The 21,620-nt window shown below is 37.4% G+C and overlaps 1 protein-coding gene across 1 annotated transcript in view; it reads left to right on the forward strand.

Annotated features, from left to right (window-relative positions):
- The window catches only part of Ccdc171 (coiled-coil domain containing 171), a gene marked incomplete at its 5' end in the record, with an annotated part of 359,501 nt that overhangs the window by 270,907 nt on the left and 66,974 nt on the right, over positions 1-21,620 (forward strand).

Here is a 21,620-nt window from a genome sequence, read left to right on the forward strand (position 1 = left end):
ATACTTTGCTATCAGCAGAGGACAATAAGATGCTAGGCTGTTATCTCTTCAAGCTAGTCTCTGTTGCTTTTTCTGTTTTAAAATAAATGACTTTTGGTAAAATTACCAAGAGAATACCTGCCAAGTCTCAATGTTAATTTCAAAATATATCTAACACTTCTTAAGTGGTAATTTAATTTCAGTACAACTAGAACCTAACTATTTTGTATTAAAGAGTGCTTTACTCTTTAACAGTTAGTCTCACTGAGCATTATAATATGTACAAACTGGGTCATTTCATGTGTTAAACTCAGAACACCAAATCATAAAACCTCAGGCAACTTTAAGATAAACTTATAATGAAACATTTTCAGAAACATTTATTTTCAAATGTTATAGATATCCTTCTGTTCTTTCACAGTTATATTTTTGTGGGCATTTTTTTCCTTAAGGTTAAAATAATGTAGTTGGACAACACAGAATTCAGTGTGTGCTTTATTCTCATTTTAATGCCCGTTGTCTCCTTTAGAAAAAATTATCCATATTCTGTGGATTATGGGAAGCCTGATATTTCAAGAGATTGTCCTCATTTAGAAGCACTGTAGATTTTCCAATGTGTTTAAGAGAAGTGGCTCTTAAAACTCAGTCTTTGTTTTACATTTTGAAATATATTTTTTTCATTCCTCAGTTTATTAACCTGTAGAATTTTAATTTTGGAAAATTCATTGTCAGTTTTTTTACATGTTCATATCCTATCTTGTTATTAGTATCCAAATTAATGCTCTCCAAAAAAATATTCATTGCTTTTTCATGAGAGTGTCCATCAATTTATCTAAAATATATATTATTATATAATTAAACATAAAATATTTGTACTTTTATGGGTTACAGTTCTGTTCCATTATTTATGGTAAGGTTAAAATGCATGTTTTAAACTTGATTGTCAGTATTCCGTGTAGCCAGGAATACAGTATGATTTCAGATTGTTCCAATGATGGTAAAATAATCCTTTACTTCTGCTATCTTGATTCAGAATCTCACAGTGGTTAGTATTTGTCATAACTCATGAATAGAAACTTTGCCCAAGCTAGATTTTAGGGCTTTAGAAGGAAACTGATGCCTAGGAATGCCACGTTTGGGGGACAAAGCATGGCGTCTGTGGCTGTGATTCTGTGAATAGTAAGAAGGCAACGTAAGAGACCTACGGTTTAAACCACTATCTTTCCCAGACTCTAGTAAAGCCAGTTAGTACACATTACCACCTACCTGTAATTTATCAGTGTGCATTGTACCTAGAAAACTAGAAGCAATGATAATGATAGCTACCATTTCAGTGAATACTTACCGTATTCCAGACACCATACTTAGCTCTTTGAATATATCATCTCATTTAATTCTCATAACGGGCCTGTCAAATAGATGGCAGTGTCTTCATTTCATAATTGAAAAACATCAGCCAAGCCAGTAATCTCAGCAAGTAATCTCAGATCAACAGCAAGTAACTGGCAGAACCCTGGAGCCTAGATTTAAATTTAAGAGTAGATGAATGTAAAGGTGAACTAGTATATCTGACACTAAAGAATTCAGACACCTATGTTAAACGATAAGAGTAAAACATTGGAAATCTATAATGGAACTTTCTTCTACTTATATTTATTATACATTTATATATGGTGTAGGTCTTAGTTTATGCTATATTGTAGATAAATAACCATTAAGAAATTTTGGTTCTGAGCCAGACGTAGTGGTGCACATCTATAATCCCAGCACTCGGGAGCCTGAGGCAGGAGGATTGCCATGAGTTCAAGGCCAGCCTTGGCTGCATAGAGAGACCCCATCTCAAACAAAAAATCTGTTTCCATTTGATAGCCCAATAATATGAAAGTATGCTTGTCATCTTTTGCCATATAAAAATATACCTGTGCTAACCATGGCTACTTATGTAAGAATTCAGTATTTTAAAAAAATTTAACTGACACAAAATAATCATACATATTATGGAGTACACTGTGATATTTTAATACATGTATATAATGTGTAATGATCAAATCAAGGTGACTAGAATATATATCACTTCAGACAGTTATCAGTCTTTGTTTTGGGAATGTTCAAAATCCTTTCTCCTAGCTATTTAAAAATATAATTATTAAATGTAATCACCCTACGGTACTATAGAGTAGAACTTAACTCTTAATAGTGTTTCAGTGTCTGATAGCTAATCTTTTTCTAGCCCCCATCCTTTTCTCACTCTTTGGCAATCTTTTTTCTAGACCAATTCCTTTAATTTACATGTGTGAATGTGAATGAGAGCCTGTGGTATTTAGCCTTCTGTGGCTGATTTATTTTACTTAACCCAGTGTCCTCCAGCTTCATCTATATTGCTATAAATGACAAGGTATTCTTACTTATTGCTTGGTAATACTCCACTGTGTACCTATACCACCTTTAAAAATTATTTTTTTTATTTTTTGCTGTCCTGATTATTGAAACCACAGCCTCATATATGCTAGGCAAGTTCTCTACCGCGTACTACACCCCCACCCCACCACATTTGCTTTATCCGGTTGTTGATGGAAAACTAGGTTGATTCCATATCTTGGATTTTGTGGGTAGTGCTACAAGAGGGAGTGCATATGGCTTTTTGACGTACAGATTTTGAAAATTGGTATTTGTTTAGCTTTGGTCTCTGACACTGTGTTGATGAAACGGCCTATGCAGAGTGCACAAGCTCTGACTGTGAGAGGATCACTAAGCAGGGAGAGACAGGGTGAGAACCATTTAGTGGTCAGCCTGAAAGCTGTCGTATAGAGCAGTACTGTAGGTGCTGATGTTTCCTGTCTTTTTCAATGGGGCAAGCTTTACCATAGGTATAATCCTGGGTGGAAAGAAATTGGTGAAGCAAAAACTCATAGATTACTTATTTTCTGAATCTAGCAGAGCATATGACTTATGCTCTTTGATAGAAAAAAATTCAGTTCATCTAGTCTCTGAGATCTGTTAGCTTTTTGTGTCAGCTTCCTTAGTTACAAAAAGTGTGGCGTTAACCATTCTCAGGCTCCCAAGTAGTGGTATATCAGGCTTTCACTACAATACGAAGAAAAATGAAAACACCCAGAGCAAGCCAGTTAGCTGTGTGAAAGCAGAGGACTGTGTAATAAAAATATTTGGCCACTAAGTTATGAAGATAATACCTCTGTTTCTTATCTTATACTCTCAAATGTGGGTTTTCAGTAATTATAGTGTATAATGCTGATAATAGCTGGCAGATATTGATAGGCAACCAATAAATGTGTTTTCACATTCATTCAATGATAAAAAACATTGTCCTTAAACACAGTAGCTAATGTTTGTTGGGTGCTTAGTTTGTGTTAGCTACTGTGCTTAAGCACCTTCCATTGCAGTCTTGTTTAATCCTTTCAGTAACTTCATGAATGATCAGTGCTTTGCTTTTATTCCATTTTACGAAGGAGGAAACCGAAGTTTATGAAGAGCAAGGAAGGTGCTGCAGGTCACATAGCCAGTGAGTTGGAAGCTTTTCATTATGTTGTTTTGCACTGTCTAAATGGTGGCTTACTGGCTTCTTGTTTTTTTTTTTTTTATTTTTTAAGATGGCTGGGAGAGAAAGGAATAAAAGTAGGGTCTTTCTATAGGTACAGTTTCATTTGTGTGGAAATAATGGAGAGAGTAAGGAACCTGAAAGAGGGTTAACTGGGCAAGTTACTTAGCTTGTCTGTGTTTTGGCCTTTTCATCTTTAATATGAAAATAATAAAAGTTCCTAATTCATAGCATTAGCGTGATGATTAAATGTGCCGATTCATTGGAAGTGCTTACAGTGGTGACAGATACATTGTAAATACTCAGTAGTTGTTACCTCTCTCCTACAGCAAAAGCCTTCTTAGGTCAGAACTTGGTCTTAATCACTGCTGCATTCTCAGAGCTAAGAATCATCACTAGCACGGAAGAAGCCTTCAGCGTATATGGGTGAATGAGTACTTGATTAAAGACATTCGGCAAGAAGGCTCAGGAAGCTGCTTTTGTCTAAGTTGTGCATGCTCTAAAGAAACTTGACATTACTTTCTTACTTGTATATCCACATCGTTTAAAAGAAAGTCTTCCAGACCATCTCATCAGAGTGTTTAAGCTTAGTGCATAATATCTATACCTTTGGAAATGAAGTATGTTCTGTAAGTGTGTGTTTATAAACACTTCATTAGAGAGTATTCCTGGTGAAACCACTTATTTGTGAAGATTTTAAACAGTGACATCTTCGCTGTAAATGTGGTACTATAATCCTTTAATCACTCCTGACCACAGTGTCATTGCATAGTCCTTAAATTGAAATGGTTTTTAGGATGTGTTGTACGTATAACTTCTGGGAGAACCTGATATGTTACATTTATGCTTATTTTTCAGGCATATAAGTTTCTTTGAGCTATTTTTATACTTATATAGATAAAAAATAAAGAATATCTTGAAAGGAATTCTAATTTTTTATGTATAGAGTGATGAAATAAATGATATCAGCACCTAAACTGTCAGAATACAAATATCAAGCATCATTCTTAGTGAAGTGTTAGATGTCTTCTGTGTTGCAGTCCTCAGTGACGCAGAGACAGCCTTCTGATTGCTCTGCAAGAGATTTCTGCTTTGGGGTATCTTAGAAACTAAAGAGATGTTAGGCAGTTTCATTTGAAAGACTATACCATTTTGATATTTTCTTCTTTGTGTTATCCCATCTATGTAGTGAATTTTTTGAGAGCTGATCATCTTATTTATTTATTTATTTATTTTTGTTTTTTGAGACAGTGTCTCACTATGTAGTTCAGGCTGGCCTTGAACTCACAACGATCCGCCTGCCTCAGTCTTTAGAGTGCTAGGATTACAGGCATGTGCCACCATGCCCAGCTTCATTTTTAAACATGATCATAAGCCATTTTAGGTGAAAAATATTGTTAAATATAACAGATTTTAATAAAAGTAATGTGATACACCGATTAAAGTTTTTTATTATGCTGATTCATTGGTATTATACATAAAATTTAATATTATAAATCAATCTAATACACTCACTTGTATGACATTTGCTTTAATATAATTTGATAGAAAATTTGCTAATGTTTACAATCAACTTTTACAAGTTATAAAAATTGTATATTATTTTGACAGTAAAAATCATATTCTTGAGAGGAGTATAGAGGAAATTCAAGTTCCTTTGAAATTCTGCTATTCATAGCTAATATTAACGTTTGATATATATTTTTCTAGTTGTTTGTAGCCATAAATACAAACATGTACATATAATTTATATTTAGTGTGTTTATATATATATTTTTAAAATAATTGGGTCATACTGTTTTGTAAGCATTTTTAAAACCTAATAACATGTCAGATTGTTTTTGGTCAACAGATACAGACTTTAACATGACACATTCTAACGTTTCTAGGTTCCATATTTTAAAAGATTTATTGAACTAAGATATTTTTCTTTAAGCGCATTGTTAAAACATAGTCTTGGATACTGATCATTAAAAAGAATCTGTTCAAGCTACTAGCTCTATAATTTTTTCTCTAATATTTAGAAGGTGAGACATTTTACATCTTGTATTATAGATTGTATTTCAGACTAGGTGTGGTTTCTACCTCCCTTAGGACTTTTAGCTCTCTTTGCCTTTTGCAAGGGACAGAATGACATATGAGGGTAAGAAATTACATCTTTGTAAAGTTTCTGGTACAGTTCTGAAGTATTTCACAACTGTAATTCTTAACTCAGTAATTCCACTTACACATGGAATTTTCTGTGGGAAAGATCTGATATCAGTGGTCTGAACTGTCACTAAGTAAAATTCTGATAGGAATTCTTTAAAAACTGGTAATGATTCATAAAGCCTTTCTGTTCTTTTAAAATCACTTCTTTCATTTAAGGAAGAGTAATTAGCAAGAAAATTAGTATCATAACAGAACCAGTATTACAGAAGGTTAAAGAGGTTATACAACTTCGCTGAAGATAGTGGGACTGGCTGTAGAATGGATGAAATCCTTCCCCCTCGAGACACAAATGATACAGTTAGCAGCAATTCTTATTAATTTATGGAACTGTTAGCTTCTTCTTGTAGAACACATTATCCTTTATTGTGAAGGATGGATATGAATTATCCTTGTGGTCCTGAAAGTGCGACTGGAGTTAGTTCTGTGGCAGACTGACAATGGGCGGTCAACTTGTAATACCCAGTTACAAGAGAGCGTGGCGCTGGGTGTGGGAGGCCCGCCTGAGGACTGTTGCCAGAAGCAGAAGAGGCGGAACCGGAGAGCAAGAAGGAGAGAAGCTGTTGGGAAGCTGTGGGGAGCTGCTGGTTTTCCTGGAGGCGCTGTCATGCTGACTTTGCTGATGAACTTGGCTATTCTCATTAGAAGAGGGGCTTGGGACCTCATTGCCACTAAGAATGGCTGTAGTTCACTTTGGGGGAGCTCTGGTCCTCACTTTCAGCATCACTTCCTGGCTCTGGAGGGGAGGATGGTGCACTGCTTGGTCTCCTGGAGAAGACTGTCACATTGGTTTTCCTGATGGGAACCCAGCTTTTCTCATCGTCGGTGGAGCTCGGGACCTCACTGTTGCTGAGGGTTGCTGTGGTACTTTTTGAGGGAGCTCTAGTTCTTACTTTGAGTGTCGCTTCCTGGCTCCAGTGCAGATCACTCAGCCTGCTAGCACAGGTCCTTCATCCCACTGGCACAGACTTTCTAGCTTTCACCACTGACCTTTGGGCATTCCCAGTGCAGATTCATGAAACAGGTCTGCATGAGACATTGTCATGAAATCTAGGCCTCCAGCTGGACTAATGGAGGACTCTGCCATGAGCTCTAGGTCTTTAGGTGGACTCATGCAGGACATTACTGTGGGATCCAGGCCTCAGCTGGATTTTTTAGTCTTTAGTGTGTGGACAGATTTCCTGCACTCTTCTTTTTGTATATGATTCTTTGGGTGACTATTATAGATACTTTTATAAAGTATTGCCCTGTATTATATTGTTCACCTTGCAGAACCTCAAACTACAACAAGTTCAATCCTAGAATCACTGTTTTCTGTGAGCTCTTAACTCTTCTGGCATGCCAGTTTTCTTGTCTGAAACATGGAGACTGTAATATGTTCTCTGGTATATCTTGGAGTGATTGTGAAGATCATGTGATAAGTATGAAAGGACTTAAAATTTAAATAGCACCTTGATATTTTTGCAGTTGTGTTCCTTTGAATATTTCCCATGTAGATGTTCCTTGGTCGGGGGTAAGATTGCTTAGTTTTCCATTTCAGGTTGAGACTTTTGCCCTCCTAAAAGACAAGAAACTAAATCCGATTGTAGGAAAGTTGGCAGCCATGAATCTATGTAATTTTCTGTACGTCACTGAGATCGCTAGAAACATCACGTTGGTCAAAATGTGAATTGCTTTCTCAGCAGTGTAAGATTTGGGGAACATAAAATAATTCCCTTTTCTGAGGAAAAGGGGCAGCAAAGTAGTATTAAAGAAAACATGTGGTGAGTCAGAATGCCTGGATTGAAGTCCTGATTCTGTAATGTAACCACCTTGGCAAGTCATTCAACAGCGCTGCGCCGCCATTTCATCTGCAGATGGTGACAGTGAAGCCTGTCTTGCTTTGGCGCACAGCGCTGTGGGGAGAGCCGAGGAGACAACGTGCATGTGAAGGTGTTTTTATGCTAGAAAATGCTGTGTTAGCATAAACTGTGGTGGACTGACCTGCCAAAGGTCTGGGGTCAGGATGGAGACCTAAGTGCGCTGAGGAATGTTTGAGTATTTTGGTTCTTGGTGGTTTCTGATTGATGATGTGCTCACCATGTGCCTTCAAATATTTAACAGCATCAAAGTTTCCTTCCAGTGCAGTATAGAATCATTGCCAAAACTTAGGTGGTAAATGCTCTCTCTGTGCTTCTATTGTTAGTCAGTATACAAGGTAATTCAAACATTACTACCATTTTCTTACACCATTTAATTTTTGTTTGTGTGGGGGTGGGGAGGCATCAAACCCTAACTCTGTAAAAACGACAGTATTTGCCTGTATGTGAAGTGTTGGAGATGGACGTTATTGCATTTAGTAAAAAACAAAAATTACAAGACATACTGAAGTATAGGTTTACTTTTTTGTTACATCTTTCAGTTGTAGGTGGCCCTAAGTTGAAAAGCTGCTGAATGGTAGAAATGTAATTTTTTGTCATTAGTGTTAAGAGGCAGAAACTAAATCCTAAACTTGACCCTTTATCTTTTTTTGAAGCCTATTTTTAAGTAAAAATGTAACCTTACTAGATAATACCTTTTAATGCTTATTATTAAGAGACTGAGGCCTGTGAGCACTTGAACTTCCAAGTGCTACAACTAGAATTGCTGTTCATTTCAGCTACTTGGACAAAAAGCAGTGTTTGATGGACTGCCTAGGTGAAGACCTGGAAAAGGAAGGGTTATCTACAAATTGAGTGAGTTTATTATGGCTTAGTGATTTGCTGATTGATTTCATTTGCTGTCAGTTAAGGCTCTCTTAATGTCAGTTTTCTTTGCATAATGCCTTGAAATAAAGACTGATGAAGTTCTTTGGATTGATGCCGCTTATATAAACTGACCCTGATTTGCCCTATTCTGCATGACAATTTAAGTGACAGCAGTTAGAGGAAAATACAGCAATGAATATGCAACGTAAGGATTAAGGGAGATGCAGTAATTCATTCAGTCTAAAACTAGGTACAAAAGTAATTTCTTATAATTCCACAGATGCTTTAAGTATTATTAAACAGACTATTACTGTCAAATTATATGTTTTAATGTTTTATATGTATATGATAACAGGTCTAAAAATGATCCTAAAATCCTCTAAAATTGATAAATCTTTCTCTTCTCACTTATTTAAACTTGAAGTTTCCAGAATCACAATTTTAAAAATAGTTTATTTGGAAAGTCACATGCAAAAGAATAAAATTAGACCTTTATCTCACACCATGTTATCTTACACCATATACAGAAATTAACTCAAAGTGATTAATGCCATTAGTAAGACCTTAAACCTTAAAACTTTTAGAAGAAAACAAAGGAAAATTCCTTGACATTGGTCTAGGCAGTGATTTTTTTTTTTTTAAAAATAGGTGGCAAAAGAGTAGGCAACAAAACCAAAATAAGCTAGTGGGACTACATCAAATTCAAAAGCTGCAAAACAGGAAACAGTCACAAATAAAGTGAAAATGCAGTGCATGGGATGGGAGAAAGTGTTTTTAAACCTGTATGCACTAAGGGGTAATACCCAAAATACTATGTACAGGATTCTCATACAACTCAGTAACACACAACCCGATTAATGGGCAGAGGACTTGAATGGACATGTTCTTAGACAGCCATACAAGTGGCCAGCAGGAATATGGAAAGGTGCTCAGTATCACCGATCAGCAGAGAAGTGAAAAGCCATAGTGAAGTATCTTACCAGTGCAGGCTATTATCAAAAGTCAGAAGGTGATGCTATGGTTTGAATTTGCCTCCTAGAGCTCATGCGTTGTGAAATTTAGTGCAGCAGTGGTGAGTGGTGGGATTTTTAGGTGGTAATTAGGTATGAGGGCTCTGTGCCCAGGAATGGATTATTGCCCTTATTGTGAGGACGTGTCCATTATCGTGGGAGTGCATTACGTATAAAAGAATCAGTTTGTCCCCTTTCTCTCTCCCTCTTGCTCAGTGATGCTTTTTGCTGTTGTGAGGCAGCAAGAAGACTCTCACCAGATGGCAGCCTTTTCATCGGTCTTGGGATACCTAACCTCCAGAATTGTGAAAATACGTTTCTGTTCTTTATAAATTACACAGTCTGCGGTATTCTATGACAGCAGCCAACACAAACTAAGACAGAAAACAAGTATTGGTAAGGTGTCGTGGTTTGGGGTTTTTTCAAGGAGAAACAGTATATTACAGGACATATATTTTATAAGATTATTTATAATAGTCACCCAAAGAATCATGTAAAAGGGAGTGCACAAAATCTGTCCACACACTAAAGACCAACAGATCCAGTTGAGGGCCTGGATCCCACAGTAATGTCCTGCATGAGTTCAGCTGAAGACCTAGAGCCCATAACAATGTCTCATGCAGGCCTGTTTCATGAATCTGCACTGGGAATGCCCAAAGGTCAGTGGTAGCGTCTAGAAAGTCTGTGTCAGCGGGATGAAGGATCTGTGCTATCAGGCTGAGGGATCTGCACTGGAGCCAGGAAGCGACATTCAAAATAAGAACCAGAGCTCCCCCAGAAAGTACCACAGCCATCCTCAGCAACAGTGAGGTCCCGAGTTCTTCTGATGATGAGGACGGCCAAGTTCCTATCAGGAAAGCTAATGCAACAAGTTTCTCCAGGAGACTGAGCAGTGTACTTCTTCCCCTCTGGAGCCAGCAAGCACTGCTCAAAGCGAGGACCAGAGCTCCCTGAAAGTGAACCAAAGCTATTCTCAGTAACAACAAGGTCCCGAGGTCCTTGGACAATGGGAACAGCTGAGTTCATCAGGAAAGCCAGCATGACAAGCTCCTCCAAGAGAGCCAACAGCTCCTTACAGCTTCTGACAGCACCCAGCAACTTCTCTCAGCTCCAAATAGCCTCTGTTCTTCTCCAGTTCTGCCTCTTAAGTTGCCAGCAACGATCCTCAGGTGGGTGTCCCACACCCAGCACCACGCTTACTCAGTTCAACTGGGTGTTATATGTTGACCACTTGTTGTCAATCCACTACAGTAAGGATATGGAGAAGAGGTAACCCTTGTATACTGTTGGTGTAAGTATAAATTGAAAAGCAGTAAAATTGAAAAGTGTCATTATGGAAAACAATATAGCGGGTTTGTTCCTCAGAAGTTAAAACTAGAAGTGCCATTTGGTCCAGCAACCCTATTTCTGGGCATATAGCTAAAGGAAGTTAAATTCTTGTCTTGAGATACCTGCATTCCCATGTTAATTGTGGCATTATTTACAATGGCCAAGATAATGGGATCAACCTAACTGTCCATTACCAGATGAATGAATAAAGAAAATGTGAGGTGGATATACACATGTCTGTGTACATATATCTCCATATCCATATACATGAATATTCAGCCTTAAAAAGGGGAGGAGATTTTATAATATATAGCAACATGGATTAATGTGGGGGACATTATTCTAAGTAAAATAAGCTAGACACAGAAAGACAAGTATTATATGGTCTCACATGTGGCAACTACAAAAGTCAAACTCAAAAACAGTGGAATGGTGATTACCAGGGGCTGGGAGTGTGGGAAATGGGGGAGATGTTGGTCAAAAAGTTCATACTTTGTGTAATAAGATGATTTCTAGAGATAATGGTATATAACATTATGTGTGGTTTAATAGTGTTCTAGTCAGGCTTTACTAGGGAAAAAAATTGATACAGGACACATAATTTATAGGATTGTTTTATAATACTCACCCAAAGAGTCAAATACAAAAGAGTGTGGGAGATCTGTTTACACACTAGAGACACAAAGAATCAAGATGAGGCCTGGATCCCATGAGTCCAGCTGAAGACCTAGCGCCTATGGCAGTGTCCAGCACAAGTCCAACTAGAGGCCGAGAGGCCATGACAATGTCTCATGCAAGTCTGTATCAAGGATCTGTGCTGAGAAGGCCCAAAGGTCAGTGGTGGAAGCTAGAAAGTCTGTACCAGCGGGATGAAGGATCTGTGCTAGCAGGCTGAGGGATCTGCACTGGAGCCAGGAAGCGATGTTCAAGGTAAAGGGAAAAGAATTGCACCATCCTCAACAACAGCGATGACCTGAGCTCCTCTGACGATGAGAACAGCTGAGTTCCCATCAGGAAAGCCAGCATGACAAGCTTCTTCAGGAGAATCAGTAGCACACCATCTTCCCCTCCAGTTCTCCTTTTTATGCTGCTGGCAGCAATCCTCAGGCGGGCCTTCCACTCCCAGGACCATACTGACTCAGTTCAGCTGGGTGTTCCAAGTTGACCATTAGTTCATCCACCACAAATAGAAATTTGCTAAGGGAGTAGATATTGAGAACTTTCACCACACGTGCAAAAATGGTAACCATGTGAGATGGGGTATGTTAGACTGTGGTAATAGTTTTACAGTATATGCATATCAAATTATCACATTGTATACCTTAAACATGTACAACATTTATCAAAAATATTTTACTTGAGGTTGCATAGTTCTGTGAATTAAATAACCAGTGAAATATAGAGTAATTTTGAAGATTTTAGAAAGTGCTTTTCAGTTTTAGAGCCTTGTAGTGATAGTAATAACTACCCCCCCTTTCAATGGACAAAATTCTCATGATGCTAACTAAATGGAGGTGTTTTGTGTAGACTAATAACTTAAGTAACTCACTGAAGAAAACCCACAAAATATTTCTTTAAGGTAAACTGTAGCATAATGACATTTTTGAAAATTTATTTCGGCAAACAGTGGTTCATAAATGAGACACTTCAAACCACAAGTAATTCAGAAGTTGTGATGAGGGAGCAGAAAAGGAAGATTTTTTAAAGGAGTGATCATGGAAGTAAAACAAAAAAAATCTGATTGGTTACAGTTAAACAGTTGCCTTATTTGCTCTGTCCTGTGGCAAGGTCCCTAGTTATACCAGTTAGTATGGTAGTTTCTGATTGGTTAGCATGGTTTCATTTTTATTTAGTGTAGTTCTTTACAAGAAATAGCCTCCATTCAGTTTTCCTTATATTATAAGCTAAAGTCGCTAATGAGGCCGCACTAGCTCTGTCTGCTCAGATTTTTAGGTGAGTCTCCCTTTTAATTTACTTTAACATGTTAATATTCTTAATTTCTTTTTCCAGTGATGTTTGTTTATTTCACTCCCAGCAAGTAGCTTTTGTCTGCAGAGTTTGTGACATTACTTCAGTGTCACAGGGCATTATTTTGAATTGGCACTAAGGTTAATAATTTCTTGTTCACACTGAATGGTGGGTACAGTTGTGACTGAAAAAGATCTCAGTGACAAAAATAAATGGTAGAAATTATGAAATATTTTTATTATATCTGTGTTGTAATATTCTGTACTTAGTGAATCTTGGATGTCAAAATCCATAATTAAGAGAGAAGTAGAAGTGAAATCTTATTACAGGAGTTTATTCATACACAAACCCTCATTTTCCTAGTGCAGCATGAATGTTTACTTAGATTACATTTTCAACCTTGAAAACAGATAGTCATGTTATCAAGTTTCTCTGGTCATGTTTTTATCATCTAACTGATTACTTAAACACAAAGCTTAAATCTTTAGTATTGCTCAGTGAGGGTTTATATTAAAATTATTATGCTAGAACTAACAATATAAACTGTTATTTCTGACAGCAAATTTTATACATACCTCTTTCTGTTATTATCAAAAGTACCTTCAGCAACATAGTAAGCCAAAAACTAAATCAACTCTTAATTGAAAATATAAAGTTGTTCAATTCACTTACTTTCAAAGGAAGAGTAAAAATTAAAAACCTAATAATTGGTCTTAATAACTACCTTTATAAATAATATTATTTCTCTTAACAAAATAGTGGCTTTTTTTCTTTTAAACTCCAGGGACTAATCAATACTGGCCTAATCAGTTTTAGAAATAGAAATTACATATGGCAAGTCTGGGCTAACTTTTGGTACCTGTTTATTTGTCCCCCTCCTGTATTCTCTGTCCCTGGTTCATTCCGCCCCTGTGATCACTATGGCGTAGGCCCCATGAGGAGCAGCAGTCACATATCCTCAGCTCCAGAAGGGCCTCAGTGAGGTGACCAGGAAGACTATAAGGGTGGCCGATACCTTGCTTTATTCTAGGCTCTTTAGATATTGGCTGTGAGGAATTTGTTTCTTTTCTTTCCTATCAATAGATTCACAGAAGATGAAAACAAATGATAAAGAAGAGATCTTCTAGAGGAATGCTATGTATTAATTTTAAAATTTGATTTTAGCAATAAATGGGATTTTAGGTAAGGGGCAATGGAAAACGTACTACTGTTGTAAAACAGGTTAACACCAGTTCCACAGTGTTATCTCAGTGGAAGTTTTCATCTGGAGGATTGGCAACATTCTTTTTGGCTACGTAAACCTGGTGATTCTGCCAATAAACACCTGCGTCAAATTCTTGTATTCCAGATAAATGGCCTTCAGCACCTCTGTCCAGATTAATGTACAGAGACCAGTTACTCGTGTCCTTGGCTGAAATTCATAAGCAAAGCTAACAGTGTGATGCGAAGAGAGGAAGTGTTGTTTTGCCAGGCAGGATGTGTCTCGGTATACTATCAGATTTATCGAAGCAGTTGGGTTGTGAGCTTAGGAAAGAGAAACCTGGGAGGTCCTAGGTATCACTTCATTCAGTTTATAAAAGACATAAATCAGAGAGAGATTACTGGGATATAAAGTATCCTTTATTAACCCCCAGAATGCCTCAAAATAAAGGGGCTAAATGGATACTTTGAATAGTCTACATTATAACTGAATTATGACAATATCTCGGTTTCTGAAATGACAAGCCATATCAATAGCATGTGTTTTTAACATGATCAAGCTGGGTAAGTATGTATGGAGCTCCTGCTCTAGCCCTGTGCTACTGGATGGTTGGTAGTATGAGAAAGCAATGAAGGTGTGGGCAGGAGGAATTTAAAAACCCTCAGTGACAACATTTCTGCACTAAGAGGGATAGAACAGATACTAACATGGGAACCTGCAAGTGCCAGCGTGTGTGCTGTGAGCCTTTGGGAAGCAGAGACTCAGGAAAGGGGCTAAGTGTATCCCAAGCCTGTATCACATCCTCTCCATAAATGCAATGTATTGAAACAGGAATTTGGCTCTTTTGAGGAGGCAGTATACTCTCAGTGTCTTATTTACTCTATTTCATATGAAATTTTAAAATGTGTTATTTTCCCAACTTTAAAAAACACAAACAAGAACCTGCCATTCTTTTCTTTATATACATCTAAATGGCTTCCCATTACCCTTGAAGTAAACCGCATCATCAAAGCTTTCATTTCGGCATTGACCCCTTAATGATCTGAACCTTACCACACACTAGCTGCATCCCACTTTCTTTTTCAAGTTAGAGCAACACTGACCCTTTGGTCAAGCATGATCCTATTTCAGGGACTGTGCTTGTTGGTTCCTTTCCTTAGTATGCCTTTGCCCTTGGGTCATCAAGGTGCTTTGTCTTTTCCTTATGCTTGTCTTTGCTTAACTGTCACCTCATAAAAGTCATCATTTATACTAAGTAAAACAGCTTCCATTCTCCCTTCACACTGTGCAGCCTTACTCCTGCTTTGCTTTCCTTTAGTGCATTATCTAAAATATTTGTCTATGGTTTGTCCCTCACTAGGATAAAAGACCCAGGAGGGCAGAGCTTTGTCTTCTGTACTACCATATCCTCAGTGCCAAGCGCATAATAGGTACCTAACAGTATTTGTTGAGTAAGTTAATGAATACAATGGAGATTATTGCAGTTGTTCCTTAGAAAGGCGTGCTAATAAAAACAGTAAGGGGTTGGAATCTGATGTACCTTTGATTTCAAGCTTGCCCACTTATTAGAAATGTGCTCCTAAGAAATTTATTTTTGGGTTCTAAGCTTCAGTAGCTTTATATATAAAACATTGCTTAATATTTTGTACTTTTCAACAATTATGTAAAGATAAGAGATTGTCCATGTTGTCACAGAAAACAGACTGCACTAGATTTGCACCACCTTTAGTTAGTATAACCAGAATGTCCTTCTTTGGGGGAGGGAGTCTAAATTACCCTGTACAGATGTATCTATTATTTGGTAAGAGTTAGAGAATAAAATAACTGCTCTTCAAGGAGTGTACTCTTAGGTATCAGAAGCTCATAGGAAAATTTCTACCTAGCAGTGCCATATGTTATTATTTTGACATTTGAACAGAGATAGACTACCGGAATTCCAGCTCACACCATTATAATTGAATAAAAACAATTCACCCAGCTGAGGCTGGTGGTACACACCTGTAATCCCTCATTGTGGGAGGCTGAGGCAGGAGGACTGAAAGTTCAAGCTCACCCTGGGTAACTTATTGATTTAGTGAGACCCTGTCTCAAAACAATAAATGAAAAAGGGCTGGTGATGTAGCTCAGTGTGAAGGCCCTGGGTTCAATTCCCAGGACTGCATAAACCACCACCCTAAAAAAACCCAAAAAACAAAAAATAAATGAATAAATAAATACCACTACCACCGCCATCAAAAAACACACTGTCTACTCATATCATGTCTTGCTATATGTCAGGAGAATCCAAAGCAACTCTAAGAATCTTCTTCACTGTAAAACTTCTAATGATGTCAAGGCATAGTTGGTGCTCAATACATGATAACTAATAATATTTTTTGTTGTATTGAAGAGCTAATGTAATGAAGTTAGGCTTCATAATTTGCTATGTCCTACAATTCTGTGTTATTCACTAAACTATTCTCATTTTACCTGGTCTCACTTTGAAACATATTGATAAGCCCAGTGACAATTATATAGGAAATATTTCATAGATTTTTTAAAATTTTAAGTTCTGAAAGCAAGGCAGTTGATTAATGTTGTGGTTCTTGCTGTTGTTATTAATCTAGCAGTTTCCTCTAAGAAATATATTCCTCTGAATTTTTCTGAGATTACTGTTGCTTTTTAAAGTTTTCATATCCATATGCAGTGGTTTCCAGCAGGAACCCCCCATCTCCAATTATTCTGTTGATTCCTTTCCATATTTGTAGGAATCTAAGATGTCGTTTCTACATGTTATTCCCTAGCCCTTCATTATGGTAACCTTTGGCATAATAAGAGCAGTAATCACCATCAATCTAGTAGCTGCACTTAGCCTTAAAATTGGCTTTGATTCAATCCTGTTTGGAAATAACATATTTGAAAAGGAGTTGGTCTTATTTTTGGCACATTTAAGTTTTATATGCCATGGTTGAGTGGAGTCCAGAAAAAAGTTCAGAGTCTAAACAAGATAAAAAGAAAACATCATTTTAAAAAGTCTGCTGCAAAAGTATTCTGCAACTCTGCTGAATATGGTTTCCCATGAGGCTTCTTCTCATACCTGAAAAGCTACTATATTTACATCCTTCAAAGATGGTGCCAGTAGAAATTTTGAGTGATGGGCTAAGTCTAGGGCCATTTCAAATGCCAAAAACGAGATTCTCTTTTTCTTATATAAAATAACACCAACAGAAACATAGCAGAACTCTCAACTTCACATCAGGTCAATTCAGTATTTTGTCTTCTGTTGTGCTTGACTAAAGAGGTTGTGCATTTCCAACAGATGTTTTCCTTCTAATTAAACTACCCTTATCATTACCATCTCCACTACTAAAGGACTTCAGTATTTGTGTGTATACTGCATTTAAGTATCTAATTACACATAGTTTTAACTGTACCCTGTACTATGTAGGACTACAGTCCTAGGTGGACAGAAGTGGCCATGTATGCTAACCCTAGTACATTTAGAATTGAAAGTGGGCTGTCTAGAAATGGGAAATTTTCTTGTAAGTAGGGAGAAAGAGAGGGAGAGAGCAAGAACTTGGTTTACCAAAACCCTAGTTCCTGTGTAAGGGAGGGTTATTTTTCTTTCAGGTTATTTTCCCAGTATGGCAAGATTCTTCTATCTTTGTAGGTAAAATGAAGATGGAAAGTAGCTTCTCTAAGTCGTTTTCTTTCAGTATGTGTATTCAGTATACATGGCTCTCATTCACAACAGACTTACAATGAGCGAACACTGGCTGGTGTGGTCTCGGATCCAGGTATTATGCTTGCAAAGCCCTTCACTGATGATATCAGGTGTCTGGAGCCATTTTACACATATAAATGAAACATACTAACTGTTTTCCAAGCATTTTTCTTAAAAGTAATTTATTATATAAATGATAGATAAATTTCTGTAATTTCTAAGGTTCATGTATTCCCATTTTAAAAATCTTAGTTATCTTTCAATACGATTTTTTTCCTAGAATCCAAAGGTATTTTGGGGAAAGGGTAGAAATTATGTGGCGTGTTTGGATAGACTAGTGATTCATCAATTTGTTATGAATGTTTATTGAATAGCTATACAGAATGAGTGAAGTTTCTAGAAAAATAGCACCTGAAATGGTTTTATTTGAAAAATTTATTTCTGTTATATAAACAAAAATGTGTGACTCAGGAGTCATTGCAGTGTAGCAGTTACTAATGAGCTTGAGATCTTTAAAAATCTTGGTTTCTTTGTCTTGTTCAGTCAGTAAAAGAGAGAGTGGATTCAATTGATTTTACATGGATGTTGAATATTCTGTGCAACTTTATGTAACTTGGAAAGCTTAGGTTAATTAATCTACTCATTTCACTTAGAAAACCTGTATAATGTAGACCATCAAAAAATAAAAAACTGGCCAATGCAAACTCAGGCAGAGAACTTGCAGCGTGTAGAGTGAGCATGGGTTTGGAAGTGGACATGGAATTGAACTTGAGTTCTGTTCTTTAATCACTGAGTGTCCTTGGACAAGATAACTGGCATCACTGAGCCTTCATTTGTCTTCTTTAAAACAGAGATAATATTAGTCCTAGCAGGATTGTTATCAGAAAAAAATATGTACAACATGCAAAAATATGCAAATGACATGGCATTTAGTGCATTGCAAGTGTTTCTAGAGGTGGAATCAGGCCGGCCCCTGGAGCTTGGGAATTACAGTGGAGGCAGGAACATCTGTAAATAAAGACCTAGGAGCAGCCTAGGTTTTATTAACTTCCATAGACTCAAACTCACTTTATGCTTTCTGTTGCTAGAGTGTGGCGCTCGCCATCTTCCTCTACCCACTTTGGGGTAGTTGTACGTTTGACTCTGAGCAGAGAGGTCCGTTGAGTGTACAAGCCTCTCAGATTACATTGATTCCTTTGAGGCTGTGCTGTAGACCTAAGAGCTGCTGTTGTGGTATTGTTGCATTGTTTGTTATAGTGAGAAAATACAGACAGGCATCTTGTACCCTTGCATATTGAGTATGCTAGGTTGTATTGAAGTATCTGCATAAGGGAGCCTTTAGGAAGTATGGGCATAAGATTGGTAGTCCAGGCCTTTGATAGACAAATAGACACCACTGCAAAAATTTTAAATATGTTTTATACTCTTCTTGTTTGCAGAATATATATAGATATGTCAATAAACTTGTAAATCTCTTTTAGGTAAATTTTGCTTATCTCTCTCTCTCTCTCTCTCTCTCTCTCTGTCTATATATCTATATTTAAATTATATTACAGATGTTCCTGCCTCTGTATATCTATGTATATCTATAATCTATATCCACATCCATATTTGCAAGTATCAGTAATTTGTCTCTTTAGGTTAGTGACTAGTATTCCTGTTAGAGATGTACCATAGTTTGGTTAGCCATTCATTCATTGAAGAACATTTTTGTTGTTTCCAGTTTTTGAATTTATATATAAAGCTGCTTTACATATTTGTGTGTAGGTCTTCCTGTAGGTAGAAGTTTTTATTTCTCTCGGATGAAGGGCTAGGGATATAGCTCAGAGGCACAAGCGCCTGTTTGGCAAGCTCAAGGTCTTGAGTTTGATTATTGGTACCAAAAGAAAAAAGAAAAGAAAGGATGAATGCTTGAAAGTGTGATTGCTGGGTCATATGTAAGTATATGTTTAGCTTTGTAAAATAAGCTTTCAAACTCTTTCCCGGAGTGACTGTACTTCTTTTTATTCTTACCAGCAATGTATGAGGGATTCATTATTCTGCTTCCTCAGCTGCATTTGGTGTCATAACAATTTTTTGTTAGCTGTTCTAAGTATACAGTGATATTTCACTGTGGCTTCAGTTTGTATTTGTCTACTGGCTAATGATTGTGAAAATCTTTTTTATTTGCTATAAATACATTCTTTATAAAATTTGCTATTGTGTATTATCTTTGGTAAAATGTGAGGGTAGAATATATCTTAGTGTCTTTTTATCATTTTGTAATAAGATTATCTTCTTGCTACTGAGTTTTGAGAGTTGTTTATATCTTCTAGAAGCTAGTTCTTTATCAGATATGTGATGTGTAAATATTTTCCCTTGCCTACAGCATGTCTTTAATCTTTGTAATGGCATTTTTTATAGATGAGAAGTTTAAAGTTCAGTTTATTGATTTTTCTTCCTTTGTGGATCATACTTTTGGTATTGTATCTGTGAACTCTTCACCAGGCTGTAGATCCCAAAGAATTTTTCCTATATTTTCTTCTAAAAGTTTAATAGTTTCACACTCTACATTTACATCTGTGATGAATTTTGAATTAATCTTTGCATAAGGTGGGTGTTTAAGTTGCGGTAATCAAATTCTGACCTGGTTCTCAAGACCCTTCCTCATGCCGTACACTCACTGTAAAGTGGAGCCTCTCCTTGAGCGGGAGCAGTGCCGGTAAATGCCACGGAGAAAACTCCTGTGATTAGATTACTCACCAAGAGGAGGTTCTCCTGGATGGACCTGACCTAATCAAGTGCCCCTTAAAAAAGGAGAAGTAGCTGAGTGATGCTCTTCTCCTGGCCCAGAAGGAAGTAAACTGCTGTGTTGAAAAGGAGGGATCCATTTGACAAGGCCCTGAGCACGGCCTGTGGGATCTACAGATGACCTGGCTGACAGCCAGCAAGAAAACAGAAGCTTCTTTGCTGGCAACTGTAATGGGCCTCGGTGAGGATCGGAGTCTCAGATGAGATGCCGGACTTCTGGGAAGATGGCAGAGAGGTAAGCAGTAACACATCCACCTCTCCAAGGTTCAGAGTCCAGACTGGAAAACAACAGCTTGGGGAAAGAGAGGAACGAATGATTGGATCCCTGGGACTCAGGAAGGATCTGAAGGAAAAACTGGAACCTGCAGAGAAAGTAAGGAGACAGAGGACAGCACAGGAGGAGGCAAACTGCACCCCACTGTCTCACTATCCCAGCTCCCAGCATAAGAGAGGTGTGTGGAGGCTGGAGGCCACAGAGAGATTCCTTTTTTATTTTTTTCTTTCTTTCTTTCTTTCTTTCTTTCTTTCTTTCTTTCTTTCTTTCTTTCTTTCTTTCTTTCTTTCTTTCTGGCTTGCTGGCTTGCTTGCTTGCTTGCTTGCTTGCTTTTTTGCTTTCTTTCCTTTTTTTTTACATTGTTTTGTTTCTCTTTGTTTTTGTTTTTTCATGAGTGTGAACATTGTTTTTCATTTTATTATTCTGCTTTGTTTTTGTTTTTTTTTTCCTTATTTCTTCCTCTCCTGTCTTCTTCACCAGATTCCCAAGGCTTGAGTGATCTTCCTGTTATGGTTTGTGTCGAGATAACCCCTAAAAGCATGCAATTATAGGTTTTTCTCAGAGGTGGTTGAATCTAGAGTTGTGTGATTGATTCATGGTTTAATGTTGGGACTAAGTGGGTGATTGCTAGATCAGTCCACTGATTGGATTGGCACTGCCCTAATCCTAGTAGACGGGGTACAGTATAAGAAGGAGACTTGTCTCACTCTTTCTCATTGGTTTTGCTGTCTTCTGCCACCATGAACTGTTGCCCCTCTGCATGTGCCACCCTGCCTTGGAGCCAGCCATTTATGGACTGAAACCTCCACAAACTGTGAACTAATATATAAACCTTTCCTCTAATTTTGGGTGAGGGGTATTTTGTCTCAGCACAGA

The sequence above is a fragment of the Chinchilla lanigera genome, unplaced genomic scaffold (genome assembly GCF_000276665.1).
Source record: "Chinchilla lanigera isolate Chin_1 unplaced genomic scaffold, ChiLan1.0 scaffold00033, whole genome shotgun sequence".
In the NCBI taxonomy this organism is placed as follows: domain Eukaryota; kingdom Metazoa; phylum Chordata; class Mammalia; order Rodentia; family Chinchillidae; genus Chinchilla; species Chinchilla lanigera.